Below are 13,526 nucleotides of genomic sequence, written 5' to 3'. Positions count from 1 at the left end.
CGTCAGGATCCGGATAACCACCATCCGATGGGTGCCCTTTATCGCTGCCGGTAACATGCTGCACCTGCATTCGATAATCATGATTCATTTATTCAAACCCAATGCCGTGCGGTGCCGTCATGGAGTGAACGATTCGTACTTGGATGGAGGCGTAATAAGGTGACTGATGTTCTGGGATACTAAATGGTTGAGTAGTTGAATCAGGTTCCATGTTGGAGGTGGCTGATCAACTGAATATTCCAACAGATAATTCCTACTTTCATACTTTTGAAAGGGAGTGGGGGAGGAGTGGGGAGAAGAGGGGATTAAGTGGGAATGAATTGCAAAATGACATGAGCTATATTCAATGGAAGAGATAATTGAATGGATAAGATACAATATGAATTATATGAAATTATACTTATTGATTTCATTGTGAAACATGTCTTTTAAAACTAATAAGGTAGAGGGAGGAAGACACTGCCCCAACCTCGCAGTGCCTCGTGTACACCAACCAAAAAGTGTGTACTCCGTGAAAGGAAAGGAACGGAAAGGAAAGGATGGGAGAAACGAGGAAACGATTACATATCGTCATCAGAATTGAGTTCATTCTCAATTCTGCGTATGAAAGCCAGCCGCCTTGACCACTGGGCAGCAGCTTCTGGATCAGTATTCATATTAGGATCCGGATACTCTATGTCCGACCTTTGCCTATCGTCAGTGCTTGTAACATGAAGCACTTGAATCCGGGAATTAATGCTCCAAAAAGTTGAAGGACCTCTATGTGGCTCTGTAGTGGAATCGACTTCCATGTCCACGTCCGAATCGTCGTCGTTGTCACTCCTGTAGTCAGGAGCTGTAGGTTCTGACAGAGGTTCCAACTGGGGTCTGGTCGTGGAATCAGCTTCCTGAGTTGTTGACATGCTGGCGATAGCTACTCAACTGAATATTACATTAAGGAACTCCTACATTTATACTCTTCAAGTGGAGAGTGTGGTAGTGGCGGGTAGGTAGGGTTATGCAATGTTGTATGTAAAAATGAATAGTATGAAATATACTTATTGATTTCATTATGAAACATGTCTTTTCTCTTTTAATTTTCTTCCCAAGAGATTATTAACAAGTGATTAGAGAATACAAAAATTCATGTGAGGTATTTGTTTAGAAGAACTTGAAATTGAAATAAAAAAAAATAATAATAAAACGAAGAGAAGAAAAATGCTCCAACCATCGCATTGTTCAATGCGAAATGTTTTTATGAAAGTCGCTAACTTTTTATAAGTCTCTATCGAAGAGATCTCTGCTTTACACCTTTCCTCCAGAGATGTTTCCTCCCGATCTAGTTCGGCCAATTGTTTCAATAGATCACTTCGTTGGCTAGCAATTTCAACCTTTCGGCGGGAAAAGCTAGCCAACGCGGCCTCACTTGATCGGGAAGCATATTCTGCTTCCTTACATCTCTGTAGGAAACCGCCTAACATTTCACTAACCTCTTCGATAGGCTGTCGCACTTGTGGCACCAACACTTCTGGATTCGCCGGTGTTGCTGGCAGCGGTGTTAGCGGCACCACCAACGGGCTGAATATCATGACCTTCGGAGAAGGCGCCCTCGTTGTTTCCACTGCTGCTGGTGTGGGCGGTGTTTCCACTATTGCTGCTGCCGGTGGTATGGAGGGCCTTAAACTCTTACGAGTGGTCGACCAACTACCTGCATAACGATTAGTCTTATTGCAAGTAACTCGGTACTTCTCAATACGACCAATTCTTGTTGCAGGAAGTTGACAAACCTTCTTCACAACCCTGACTTCCTCCTCCTCGAATAAGTCAGGGCTGAGAGATCGGGCCCCAACTCTCGAAGTGGTTGCCTTCTCCTGCTCTGTCACAGGCATGATGGATGCCACCGCATTGTTCCACTCCTGTGTGTTGGATGCCATTCTTAAAATGTAAAATAATACAAAGTTAGTTGATATAAAAAAAGGAATAACATTGTTAACTTACTCAAAATTTTGATTGTTGACTGGACTGGACTAGACTGGAGTGTTGACTCGATGACTTGAGCTGTCGTACTGACTGTTGAGGAGTGGTCTCCTTGGGGTATAGGCATGTATGCGCAAGTGGTGGGAATGTGGCGAGGGCGCGCACGCGCAATGGGGGTGGATGCGTGCATGCGCGAGTGTTGGGAGTTGATGGTGGGGAGTTGATGCTTGGATGGCGGGTTGGTTCCCTCGCCACCCCTCCCCGGGGTGGGGGTCCGACTGTCGCGCTGCGCGCTTCTTCGCGAGCTTTGGGCGCGCGGCGCCCCGAAGTCCATTCATACATACATTCATCATGTTCGTTCAATTGATACGTCATGTGTTGATTTTGGTTCTATTATTCTAACATTTGGGACTGGACTGGACATTTCCAGTCCTGGATATCCCAGTCCATCTGATGACTTGAGTTTATGTTTTGTCTCCAAAACTGCAACTCTCTGTTCCAAAGCGTCATATTGTTTCATTGTAGACGCTGTTATGTCAGCCATTTTCATTTCTACGTCACTTTTAAGATTATCATATTTACGAGCCAAAGTTATCCGAGCCTCTGCAATTTTATTATCGAATGCTTGACGTGCATCGCGAGCAACATTACCAATTGTGGGTTATATTGCAGCTTGTAGGGCTAGAAGTATGAACTCTTTCGTTCCAATAATTTCCCCCTCAAGATATGATACAGTTACACAATCACTCTTGTCAATTGGTTCGCTTGTATTTTTCAATATTTTTCTTTGCATGTCATAATGACCATCTTTTGTTGATTTAAATCCATTCCCGGGAGGACCTCGAATGACATTACCACCTCACTTTCTTTTTCTACCAAACTTATCTATTGTTTTAGACATTGTGCACCCTACAATGATTTTTTTTAAACTAATATTTTTTTCATTTACATTATGCTATATACTTTGCAGTAATTAGTTAGGAACATAGAAATAAAACAAATTTTTCTTTTAATCATTTTATATTCATCAAAGTAATACATATACATACACAATACATATACATACACAATACATTACAGTTTTTTTTATGAATACCTACAAGAATATCAATATTGGATTTTCCGGAATTGAATCGAATTTCAATTATTGATCTCGGCAGACAATAAATTGATTAGTTGATCCGGTGGACTCTCCTGAGTTTGTGATTCTTGAATAATATTAGTTATCCACCGAATGTTATCATTCGGATCATTTTGATAAAATTCAATATCATTATCACCCCAAGGAAGATTGTGGGTAGTATTCGTAATGATAAATCGTTTATCGTCGTGATATGATAATGCAAATTCATTCTCCAATTCAGTGTACATATCATGCAACATGCTTCTAAATGAATTCATCTTTCTGAATATCATGCCACCATGTTCTACGATTTTTTGGCAATCTTCACATGTCAATTCATTATTTACAACCAATCGTTTCACCCCTTTAGCTTTCTTAAATTCACCATCAACAGATTGCACATAATACGCTTTTGCACCTGTACCATAAAAGCTCATGATTGGATCATTCGAAAATTCGTCTATGAAGTTACCCAAGATTGAACTTGTTACTGGAATATTGAATTGGTTAACTATACTGTAATTGGATGTATCAAACCTACTTATGTTAGTTTTCATGAATTCATAAAAAATTTCTGTATTTACTTTCAAAATGAGTGAGTCGGTATCTGTGTACAGTAAAGAGACATTTTCACCAAAGTACTGTTTGATGCATCTATAGAAAAAGTCGTACATGACTGTTTTTGATAATTCTAATATAGAAAATCCCAAATATAATGGTTTATCATAATGGACTTTAACTTTACCCAATTTTGAATGGCAACGAAATTTTCTGTGAAAATTGAACAATTTTTGAAATTTGGTCTGGATATGAGAGTGCTAGCACTTATATTTCTCTTTATATTTTTCCAATGTGTAACATCAATTCTGTTATCTACATTCTCCATTGTCTTTCCATATACCGCATTATTCATTAGTTTATAGAAATCTTCAACAGATTTGTTGTTAGACCTATTACGCATTTCAGTATTAAGATCTATATAGGGTTTTGTAACGTGAAAAGTTGACTTTTATCAACAATCCAAAGCACTTGTTACGAAATGTATCATTTAATTGTGGAAACCATGAAATACATGTATACAATTTCAGAGTTCCAATCTAGTAAACATCAGCTATTTTATTTTCTTGATAACTCTGTATTTCACTGCATAGTTGATGTAGTCTGGGGAAGAGAAAAAGAAACGAATTATTATTAATGAAATAAAATTCTCGAAAAGAAGGAATGCTCAATGAATACTTCATACAAAGGAGAAGTATTGCCATTGGAGTACACCAAATTTCGTCAACGTGTACGTCACGGCGCAAAGGACGAGTTTGTGTTAATACTTCTGGTCGGAGGTCAACCTGAAAGGATTTTGGGTGACGGTTGAGAAACGAAAGTAGAGTGTGTCACGTCAGTTACCATTTTTGTGTTGGGCATTATTTTAGTGGAAGCCTTTCCCTTAGAGGAGGTGAGTTTTTTAACCATTTGATTTCTGGAACCAATATCACAACCGAGATCACTTTCTGTAGATCTGCCGGTTTCCATTAAGCTACGGACAAGTACAGCCTTTGGTATTTTCCAAGAAGCGTGGGTCGTTCAACCATCTCGAACGTTTTTGTTCTGGTTTGGAACCTTTTGGATCACCAAATACCGTTTTTTGCTGTCGACCAGTTTTGAAAAAAAGGAAAAGTCGAATTGCTCCAGTTCGACATATATCTTTCAAATCCAGGATATTTATAGTATCGCCTGACAACTGAACTGTTTCGTTTTCTAACCCTCCAGACTACATCCAGAATCTACTCGACCTCTCAGACAGCCTGTTGCTGATAACATCCAGAAAAGAAGGGACTCATTTGGTGAGGAATTTCCAATTTTTTACATCGGAGTTGATTTCCACTACACAGACAACCTATTTTTGGAAACCAACTATATACCTGGTGTTTCCTTTTTGAATTATATGTGCCTACATGCATGTAACGTTTCAAAAATTATTTCCAACGTTTCAATAATTATTTTGTGTAGACGTAATGAAAGTCATATGAATTTACTTTATAACGTTGTTTTGTAAGATCCTACTGCAGCTGCAGCGGCGTCGTATTATTTCATTTGTTGTGTTACTGGATCACATCCTTTTTGTAATGAAAACAATAACCGCTTTTTGTCTACCATATTTTGGTTTAGTCTGCAGCAACTATTAAATAATTTTCTGACTATGCATATTTTTATTTCTTGATTTTAGTAGAATCAAATCAAGTGGCGCCCCATCCAAAAAAAGGTTGTTTCACAAAATAAAAAAACCCACGACCACTGCTCTCCCAATATATTGACTACCGTTAGCAACTTGTTACCTTTTTTTGAAATTCTCTATTAGCCGTGGACTTTCCTTCGATCATCATAAAAAATATCAGAAAGAGGTAATAAGAATTGACGACGCAACGTGGGGCCATTTTTTTGGGTGATTCATTCATTTCTATTTGAACTGATGTTTATTTATTGGAACTGATTTTTTCCGGTAATAGTTTTTTGCATGCATTTCAGGTCAGACAATTGTTTTGCCTGCTGATTATTATCTTTAATGTGAATGTTTTTGCGAGCATATTCGAGTTCCATTCTTTCTGATCTGGTTGAGTTTATTGGAAATATGTTAGAGTGATAAATAGTTCTTTTATTCATCTTTAACAAAAAAAAAAGGGTTGGTAGAAGTGAGCTCTCACAAAAAGTAGTATGTTCTTTCAGAATTCATTATAACGATAAATTCATGAAATTAGAATCATTCACATATTCGCTGAGCGAAATTTATTGATATCATTATTTATTTTTGATACTAATTTCTGAAAAAATTTGTAGTTTTTTTGAGTGTTCGAGTTTGTGGAATACGTTCCATTATTTTCTCGTGTATTTAGGATATTGAACTTTTTGCTGAAAATGGCGAGTAAAATGAAGGTTAAACATTTACTCATCGATGAAATGAATTATGAATTACGTATACGAGGTGTTGTAACTACACGGGACATGAATGATAAAAGGAAAATTTTGTCCAGACTGTTAAAAAATAACAGTACTTTAATTCCAGATAATGAGTATACTTTTGATACTGAGAAATCAGCTATTAACAGTACAATCGACAGCTTACGAACTTTAATTCCCGACTTTGAGGGTTCTACAGAAGATTCATTATTTCTTAGATTACAATCTAGACTTTGTCACGTTATTGACAGAATTAAAAGAATGCCAATTGACATTTCTATACAAGAACAAGTTGATTTCAAAAATGAAGCCCTTGCCACAGCGTTAACTTTAGATTCTGATATTGATGAGCGAATAACTGAGCCTTCAGCTCAAATTAATACGCAAGCAAATTTTTCTTTTACATTTATTCAACCACCAGCGCCAGTTAGTCATGAAAAACCTAGAAGTGAGGCAATTTATAAGTGGAATGTTGAATTTGATAGTTCAAAAAAAGGTTTGGGTGTTAGGGATTTTCTTGAACGAGTTAATGAATTATCAGAGGCCAGGCACGTATCAAAAGAACAATTATTTGAATCTGCAATAGATTTATTCTCAGGTAAAGCACTCCTATGGCTTAGACATATTAAAGATTCTGGTAATATTAGAGATTGGGATTCGCTTGTTAAAAGATTAGAAGCTGATTTTCTCGATAAAGACTATGATGAAGAATTATGGCACGATATTAAAAATCGGAAGCAATTGGAAGATGAGTCAGTAGTTATTTTTGGGGCAATTATGGAATCTATGTTCAACCGTTTGACTACTCCACCAGTGACAACAACGAGAATAAAATGGATTCAGAAAAATTTGAGACCGGAATATGTTTCACGTTTAGCACTTAATGAATATAAAACTTTGGATGAGTTGTTACATGATGCAAAAATTATAGAATCGGTTTTGAAAGACAGTTTGTTCAGGAATGGACCAAGAACGCCTCAAGTAAGCAGTGTAAATATTGATGATGAAAATAGTGTAACGAAAAATTCAGTTAGAAACAATAAATTTGATGGAAAAAATCTTGATTTGCGGAATAATAGTTATAAAAAGTTCAATAAATGTTCAAATCGAAAAACTAATTCAAATTTTTATTGAAGTAATGAACCATCTGGTTCCAGCCGTCTTGCAAAAGATGATAAAAATAATACTGTTTACTGCTGGAATTGCAAAGGGCCTAATCACACTTTCAATTCGTGTATGAAAAAACGTGACAAATTTTGTTTCCGATGTGGAAATCCGGGTGTTATTAGTTCGGAGTGTAAAAATTGTTCGGAAAACGATCAGTAGGGGCACGTTTTGGTGGCAATGTGTCGCTTCAGAATCCCATAGCCACTTTTGAATTGAGATCAAATGTGCGTTCAAACGAACAACAGTTTCATTTAAAATTTGTTGAAGATTATTTTAGCGATTTGAAAAATATCATTACAGCTCCAGTTTTTGCTCAAGTCGCATCTGATAATAGACCTTACATCCGCATAAATATTTTTGGTAAATTTTTCACAGCTTTATTGGACTCAGGTGCAAACCATTCTATTCTTGGACAAGGTCTCATAAATTTACAAAGTTTATTCGGAACCGAAGTAAAAGAATCTAAGCATAAATTTGTTATCACAGCAGATGGTGCTAATCAACCTGTTTCAGGTATGGTTGACTTACCCATATGTATTGAAAATACTTGTAAAGTTGTTTCATTTTTAGTAGTTCCATCTTTAAATTGTTCAGTTATTTTAGGAAGTGATTTCTGTAAATGTTTTGGTTTGAGAATAAATTTCCGTAACAATTCTTGGGAAATCTTCGACGGTAGAGATGCCCACATTTCTTGTATAGATTCCGAAGATATTAAATTGGACATGGGAAATCATATTCAGCCCATTAGTGATTTGAATGAGGATGAGTTGAGCTCAGTTCATGATATTATTTCAAATTTCAGAACACTCGCGGGTGATAGTGAAAAGCTAGGTAGAACGAACAAAATGATTTATCACATTGATACCGGGGATGCTCGTGCTGTTAAGCAGTGACAGTATCTCATGTCACCTTACATGTTGGAACATTTGAATAAGGAGTTAGATAAGATGCTAAAATTAAATGTTGTCGAACCATCTTGTAGCGAATGGTCATCTCCCGTATTGTTAGTAAAAAAAACAAATGGAGACTTCAGGTTTTGTTTCGATGGTCGCAAACTTAATGCACTGACAAAAAAGGATAGCTATCCACTACCAGTAATCGACCGTATATTAGCTATGTTGAGAAATGCACGTTTTATTTCTTCCATAGATTTGAAATCAGCTTTTTGGCAGATTCCACTTGACCAGGAATCTAAAGAGAAAACTGCGTTTTCAGTTTCGGGAAGAGGATTATTTCATTTTAATGTTGTTCCTTTCGGGTTATCAAATGCAGCACAATGTCAGCAAAGACTGATGGACGTAATTTTTGGACCAGAACTAGAACCTTTTGTTTTCGTTTATATCGATGACCTTATAATCATCTCAAAAACATTTGAAGAACATATTCGTTTACTCAAAGAAGTGGCGCGCCGTTTAAAGAATCTAATTTAACGATTAATTTTGAGAAATGTGAATTTTTCAAACCTTCTTTAAAATACTTAGGGTATGTAGTAGATAAATTGGGACTTAGAACGAATCCTGATAAGGTTTCAGCTATAGTGAATTTTCCGATACCGAGAAATACCACAGAAATCAAAAGATTCGTTGGTATGTGTGGGTGGTACCGTCGTTTTATTCCTCAATTTTCATCTCTCATGGCTCCCATCAATCAACTTTTACACAGCAAAAAGAAAGGTCAGAAAATTAATTGGTCGGAAGATGCGAATAAGTCGTTTAAGATGGTGAAAGAAGCTCTTATATCGGCACCAATTTTGAGTAGCCCAAATTTTGATATTCCGTTTTGTATACAGTGTGATTCTTCAGACGTCGGATTGGGGTGTGTTATAACACAAAACCAAGAAGGTACTGAAAAAGTCATAGCTTTTGCCTCTAGGAGTCTTTCTCGGTGTGAAAGAAATTACACTACAACCGAAAAAGAATGTCTTGCGTGTGTCTTTGCGTGTGAAAAATTCAGACCTTATATTGAAGGAGTGAGTTTTACTTTGATTACCGACCATGCAGCGTTGAAGTCACTTTTTAAAATGAAAGATCCTTCAGGTCGTCTAGCACGGTGGAGCGTAAAATTAAGTCAATTCAATTTCGAAATAATTCATCGGAAAGGCAAATTCAATGTTGTGCCAGATGCTTTATCTCGAAACCCGGTAGATCCACCGCCAGACGATATTTGCTAAAGTGGATAATAATAGTAGTCATACTATAAGTCTACAAGATTTAGACCCATTTTATGAAAAAATGCGTTTGAAAATTCTAGAATCACCAGAGTCATATCCTCAATGGTTAGTTGATTCAAATTACGTATACAAATTAATTCCTTCGAAGTTGTCTATAGATACCAACATATCGGAATGGAAACTGTTAGTTCTCAAACGTCAAAGACGCCAAATTATACAGCAAAATCATGACTAGCTACCGCTGCACATGCGGGCTTTTCAAAAACATTTTCGAGAGTTTAACTATCATATTATTGGCCAAAAATGAGGCGTGATATTTACCGGTATGTGAAATCATGTAAAGAATGTGCTTCTCAGAAATCTCCTAACTATGGTAAATTAGGTTTGATGGGCACGGAAAAGAAAGTACGTTTTCCTTGGCAAGTCATTGCGCTTGATTTAATGGGTCCATTACCTAGAAGTAAGAATGGGTTTCAGTACATCTTAGTTATTAGCGATTGGTTTACAAAATATCCGTTAATCTTTCCTTTGAGAAAAGCTACATCACCATCTATTATGAAGTTCCTTGAAAATGAAGTATTTTTAGTCTATGGCGTTCCGCAAAGAATTATTTGTGATAACGGTAAACAGTTAGTTAGCAAATCGATGAAAAAATTAATCTCAGAATACGGTTCGGAAATCTCATATACTCCATATTACCATCCTCAGGCGAACTACGTTGAACGTTCCAATCGGACGATTTGCACAGCTATCAGAAGTTATATAGGGAATTCACATAAGGATTGGGACAAGCAATTAGGAAAAATCGGGTACGCTTTAAGAACTGCTAGGCATGAAGTAACTGGTTATAGCCCGGGATTTTTGAATTTCGGACGTGTCATACCTTGTAGGGGAGATTATTATGGAAAGTCGAAATCAGAAAACATACTATGCGATGATAGGGAAAAATGGGTAGAGAGTTTAGGTAAGCTTAAAGATATATACAAAGAGGTTGAAAAAAAAATTAAGTGAAGCCCATTCGAAGAGCGCTAAGTATTATAACCTCAGACGAAGGGAAAAGGAATTTTTTATCGGTGATAAAGTTTGGAAGAGAAATATTGTTTTATCTAATGCAGCCAAAAATTTCAGTCAAAAATTAGCTCCGCGTTATGTGCTGTGTACTGTTATAGGAAAAAAGAGTAAACTAGTGTATATTTTGAGAAAGGAAGACGGTAGCCATGCAGGTGAGTGGCATATTCAGAATTTAAAACCGTACTACGGTTCTTTATCCGAGATTTCAGAAAATGAATCGGGATCAGGGAGTGAAATGTAAATAGATGTATATATTAGGGAAGTTTGGTACAAACTTTCGTTCAAGGTGAATTTTGATAAAGATATTAGATTCTATTGGGAAACTGGGATTAGTATAAGTTAGTAGTAGAGAGCTCTTTACTAATCGTGATTAGTTTATATAAGTAAAAAAAATAGTCAGAAATTAATATTATTAGAAAATAAAAATTGTCACTAGAAAGCAACAATTTTTATTATCTGGAGAAGGGGGTGAATGTAACGTGAAAAGTTGACTTTTATCAACAATCCAAAGCACTTGTTACGAAATGTATCATTTAATTGTGGAAACCATGAAATACATGTATACAATTTCAGAGTTCCAATCTAGTAAACATCAGCTATTTTATTTTCTTGATAACTCTGTATTTCATTGCATAGTTGATGTAGTCTGGGGAAGAGAAAAAGAAACGAATTATTATTAATGAAATAAAATTCTCGAAAAGAAGGAATGCTCAATGAATACTTCATACAAAGGAGAAGTATTGCCATTGGAGTACACCAATATTTCGTCAACGTGTACGTCACGGCGCAAAGGACGAGTTTGTGTTAATACCTCTGGTCGGAGGTCAACCTGAAAGGATTTTGGGTGACGGTTGAGAAACGAAAGTAGAGTGTGTCACGTCAGTGACCATTTTTGTGTTGGGCATTATTTTAGTGGAAGCCTTTCCCTTAGAGGAGGTGAGTTTTTTAACCATTTGATTTCTGGAACCAATATCACAACCGAGATCACTTTCTGTAGATCTGCCGGTTTCCATTAAGCTACGGACAAGTACAGCCTTTGGTATTTTCCAAGAAGCGTGGGTCGTTCAACCATCTCGAACGTTTTTGTTCTGGTTTGGAACCTTTTGGATCCCCAAATACCGTTTTTTGCTGTCGACCAGTTTTGAAAAAAAGGAAAAGTCGAATTGCTCCAGTTCGACATATATCTTTCAAATCCAGGATATTTATAGTATCGCCTGACAACTGAACTGTTTCGTTTTCTAACCCTCCAGACTACATCCAGAATCTACTCGACCTCTCAGACAGCCTGTTGCTGATAACATCCAGAAAAGAAGGGACTCATTTGGTGAGGAATTTCCAATTTTTTACATCGGAGTTGATTTCCACTACACTGACAACCTATTTTTGGAAACCAACTATATACCTGGTGTTTCCTTTTTGAATTATATGTGCCTACATGCATGTAACGTTTCAAAAATTATTTCCAACGTTTCAATAATTATTTTGTGTAGACGTAATGAAAGTCATATGAATTTACTTTATAACGTTGTTTTGTAAGATCCTACTGCAGCTGCAGCGGCGTCGTATTATTTCATTTGTTGTGTTACTGGATCACATCCTTTTTGTAATGAAAACAATAACCGCTTTTTGTCTACCATATTTTGGTTTAGTCTGCAGCAACTATTAAATAATTTTCTGACTATGCATATTTTTATTTCTTGATTTTAGTAAAATCAAATCAAGTGGCGCCCCATCCAAAAAAAGGTTGTTCCACAAAATAAAAAAACCCACGACCACTGCTCTCCCAATATATTGACTGCCGTTAGCAACTTGTTACCTTTTTTTGAAATTCTCTATTAGCCGTGGACTTTCCTTCGATCATCATAAAAAATATCAGAAAGAGGTAATAGTTTCATCCAACGTGATTGTTTGAATTTCAATACTCTATGTGTATTCATTACAATCAAACCATTTTTGATGTTTTTCTGATTGATTCGGCCGTTACTTGATGAAGATCCATAGTAATTTCACAAACTACACTTAAACGATTTGATCTCCACTAACTTTATTGAAAATAATCATAACATGTTTCGCTAAAACATTAGCTTTTTCAAATGATTAATACATCCAAGCATCCTTACATTCATATTTATATACTACAGGTAACCACAATCGAGACTACCTGTTCGATTATGCTTACCTAAAGCAAATTGCCTACCATCTACATCAATAATAATTCTTTATGGGTTTTTAAGAAAACAAGTTCAATAATGGTGATCTATTCAAATCTAATTGGTCATTCATTAGAATATTTGAATTTTTAAGTTTATTAATTTCCATTGCTTCTAAATGATTCAGTTTGAAACCTTTATTTTCAATGTGCAAAATTTCGAATTCTTCATTAAAGATGTGATTTTCTTCTAGAAGATGATTTGAATACGTTGAATTTGTTTTCTTGTTTACATAGCTCTTATGATGTTCCTGGATTCGATTCCTAAATGTCCTGCCAGTTTGACCAATATATACCTTAGGGCACGTTCCACACTTTAATTTATATACCCCTGATTTCTCGAATTTAGATGTCTTATCTTTATTATTTTTAACTAGCTTTCCCAACGTATTACTTGTTCTATATGCAATATTAATATCTCTATTTCTCAAAAATGAAGCCACTTTTTCCGTTGGTTGTCCAAAATAGGTTAAAGCTCTATAATTTTGATTATCCACCTTATCAATGGGAAAAACGTCTCGCATCGCTTTTGTGTAGACTTTCTTGGCAAGTATTTTGTTTATTAATTCGGCTTTAAACCCATTGTTTACCGCAATTTGCTTGATGATATTGAGTTCTTTATCAAAATTATCTATTGAAAGAGGAACATTGACTAATCTATGAATCATGCTATTATAAGCTGATACTTTGTGTTGATACGGATGGGTAGAATCGTAATGTATCGTAATATCCGTATAGGACGGTTTGTGATAAATTGAAAAATCATGTTTGTTGTTCCTCCTACTAATTGTTAGGTCCAAAAAATTGATTGAGTTGTCTGTTTCTATTTCAATAGTGAATTTAATGTTCTCATGAATTTTGTTAATATCCCGATGAAAAGT

At 36.0% G+C, this 13,526-nt stretch overlaps 2 long non-coding RNA genes across 2 annotated transcripts; both read left to right on the top strand.

The window, feature by feature from the left end:
- Positions 1-3,749: 3,749 nt before the first annotated feature.
- LOC141483514 (uncharacterized) lies at positions 3,750-5,276 on the top strand. Its single transcript, XR_012466138.1, has 2 exons — positions 3,750-4,529; positions 4,591-5,276. It is a non-coding gene; the product is annotated as an uncharacterized lncRNA (long non-coding RNA).
- A 4,356-nt stretch (positions 5,277-9,632) lies between these two features.
- LOC141483513 (uncharacterized) lies at positions 9,633-12,119 on the top strand. The gene is made up of 2 exons (XR_012466137.1): positions 9,633-11,372; positions 11,434-12,119. It is a non-coding gene; the product is annotated as an uncharacterized lncRNA (long non-coding RNA).
- Positions 12,120-13,526: the final 1,407 nt, after the last annotated feature.

This window comes from Leptinotarsa decemlineata, unplaced genomic scaffold (assembly GCF_025532065.1).
Source record: "Leptinotarsa decemlineata unplaced genomic scaffold, Ldec_3_MD MMD2_tig00003700_RagTag_RagTag, whole genome shotgun sequence".
Lineage (NCBI taxonomy): Eukaryota > Metazoa > Arthropoda > Insecta > Coleoptera > Chrysomelidae > Leptinotarsa > Leptinotarsa decemlineata.
This window is presented reverse-complemented; position numbering and strand designations above follow the sequence as displayed.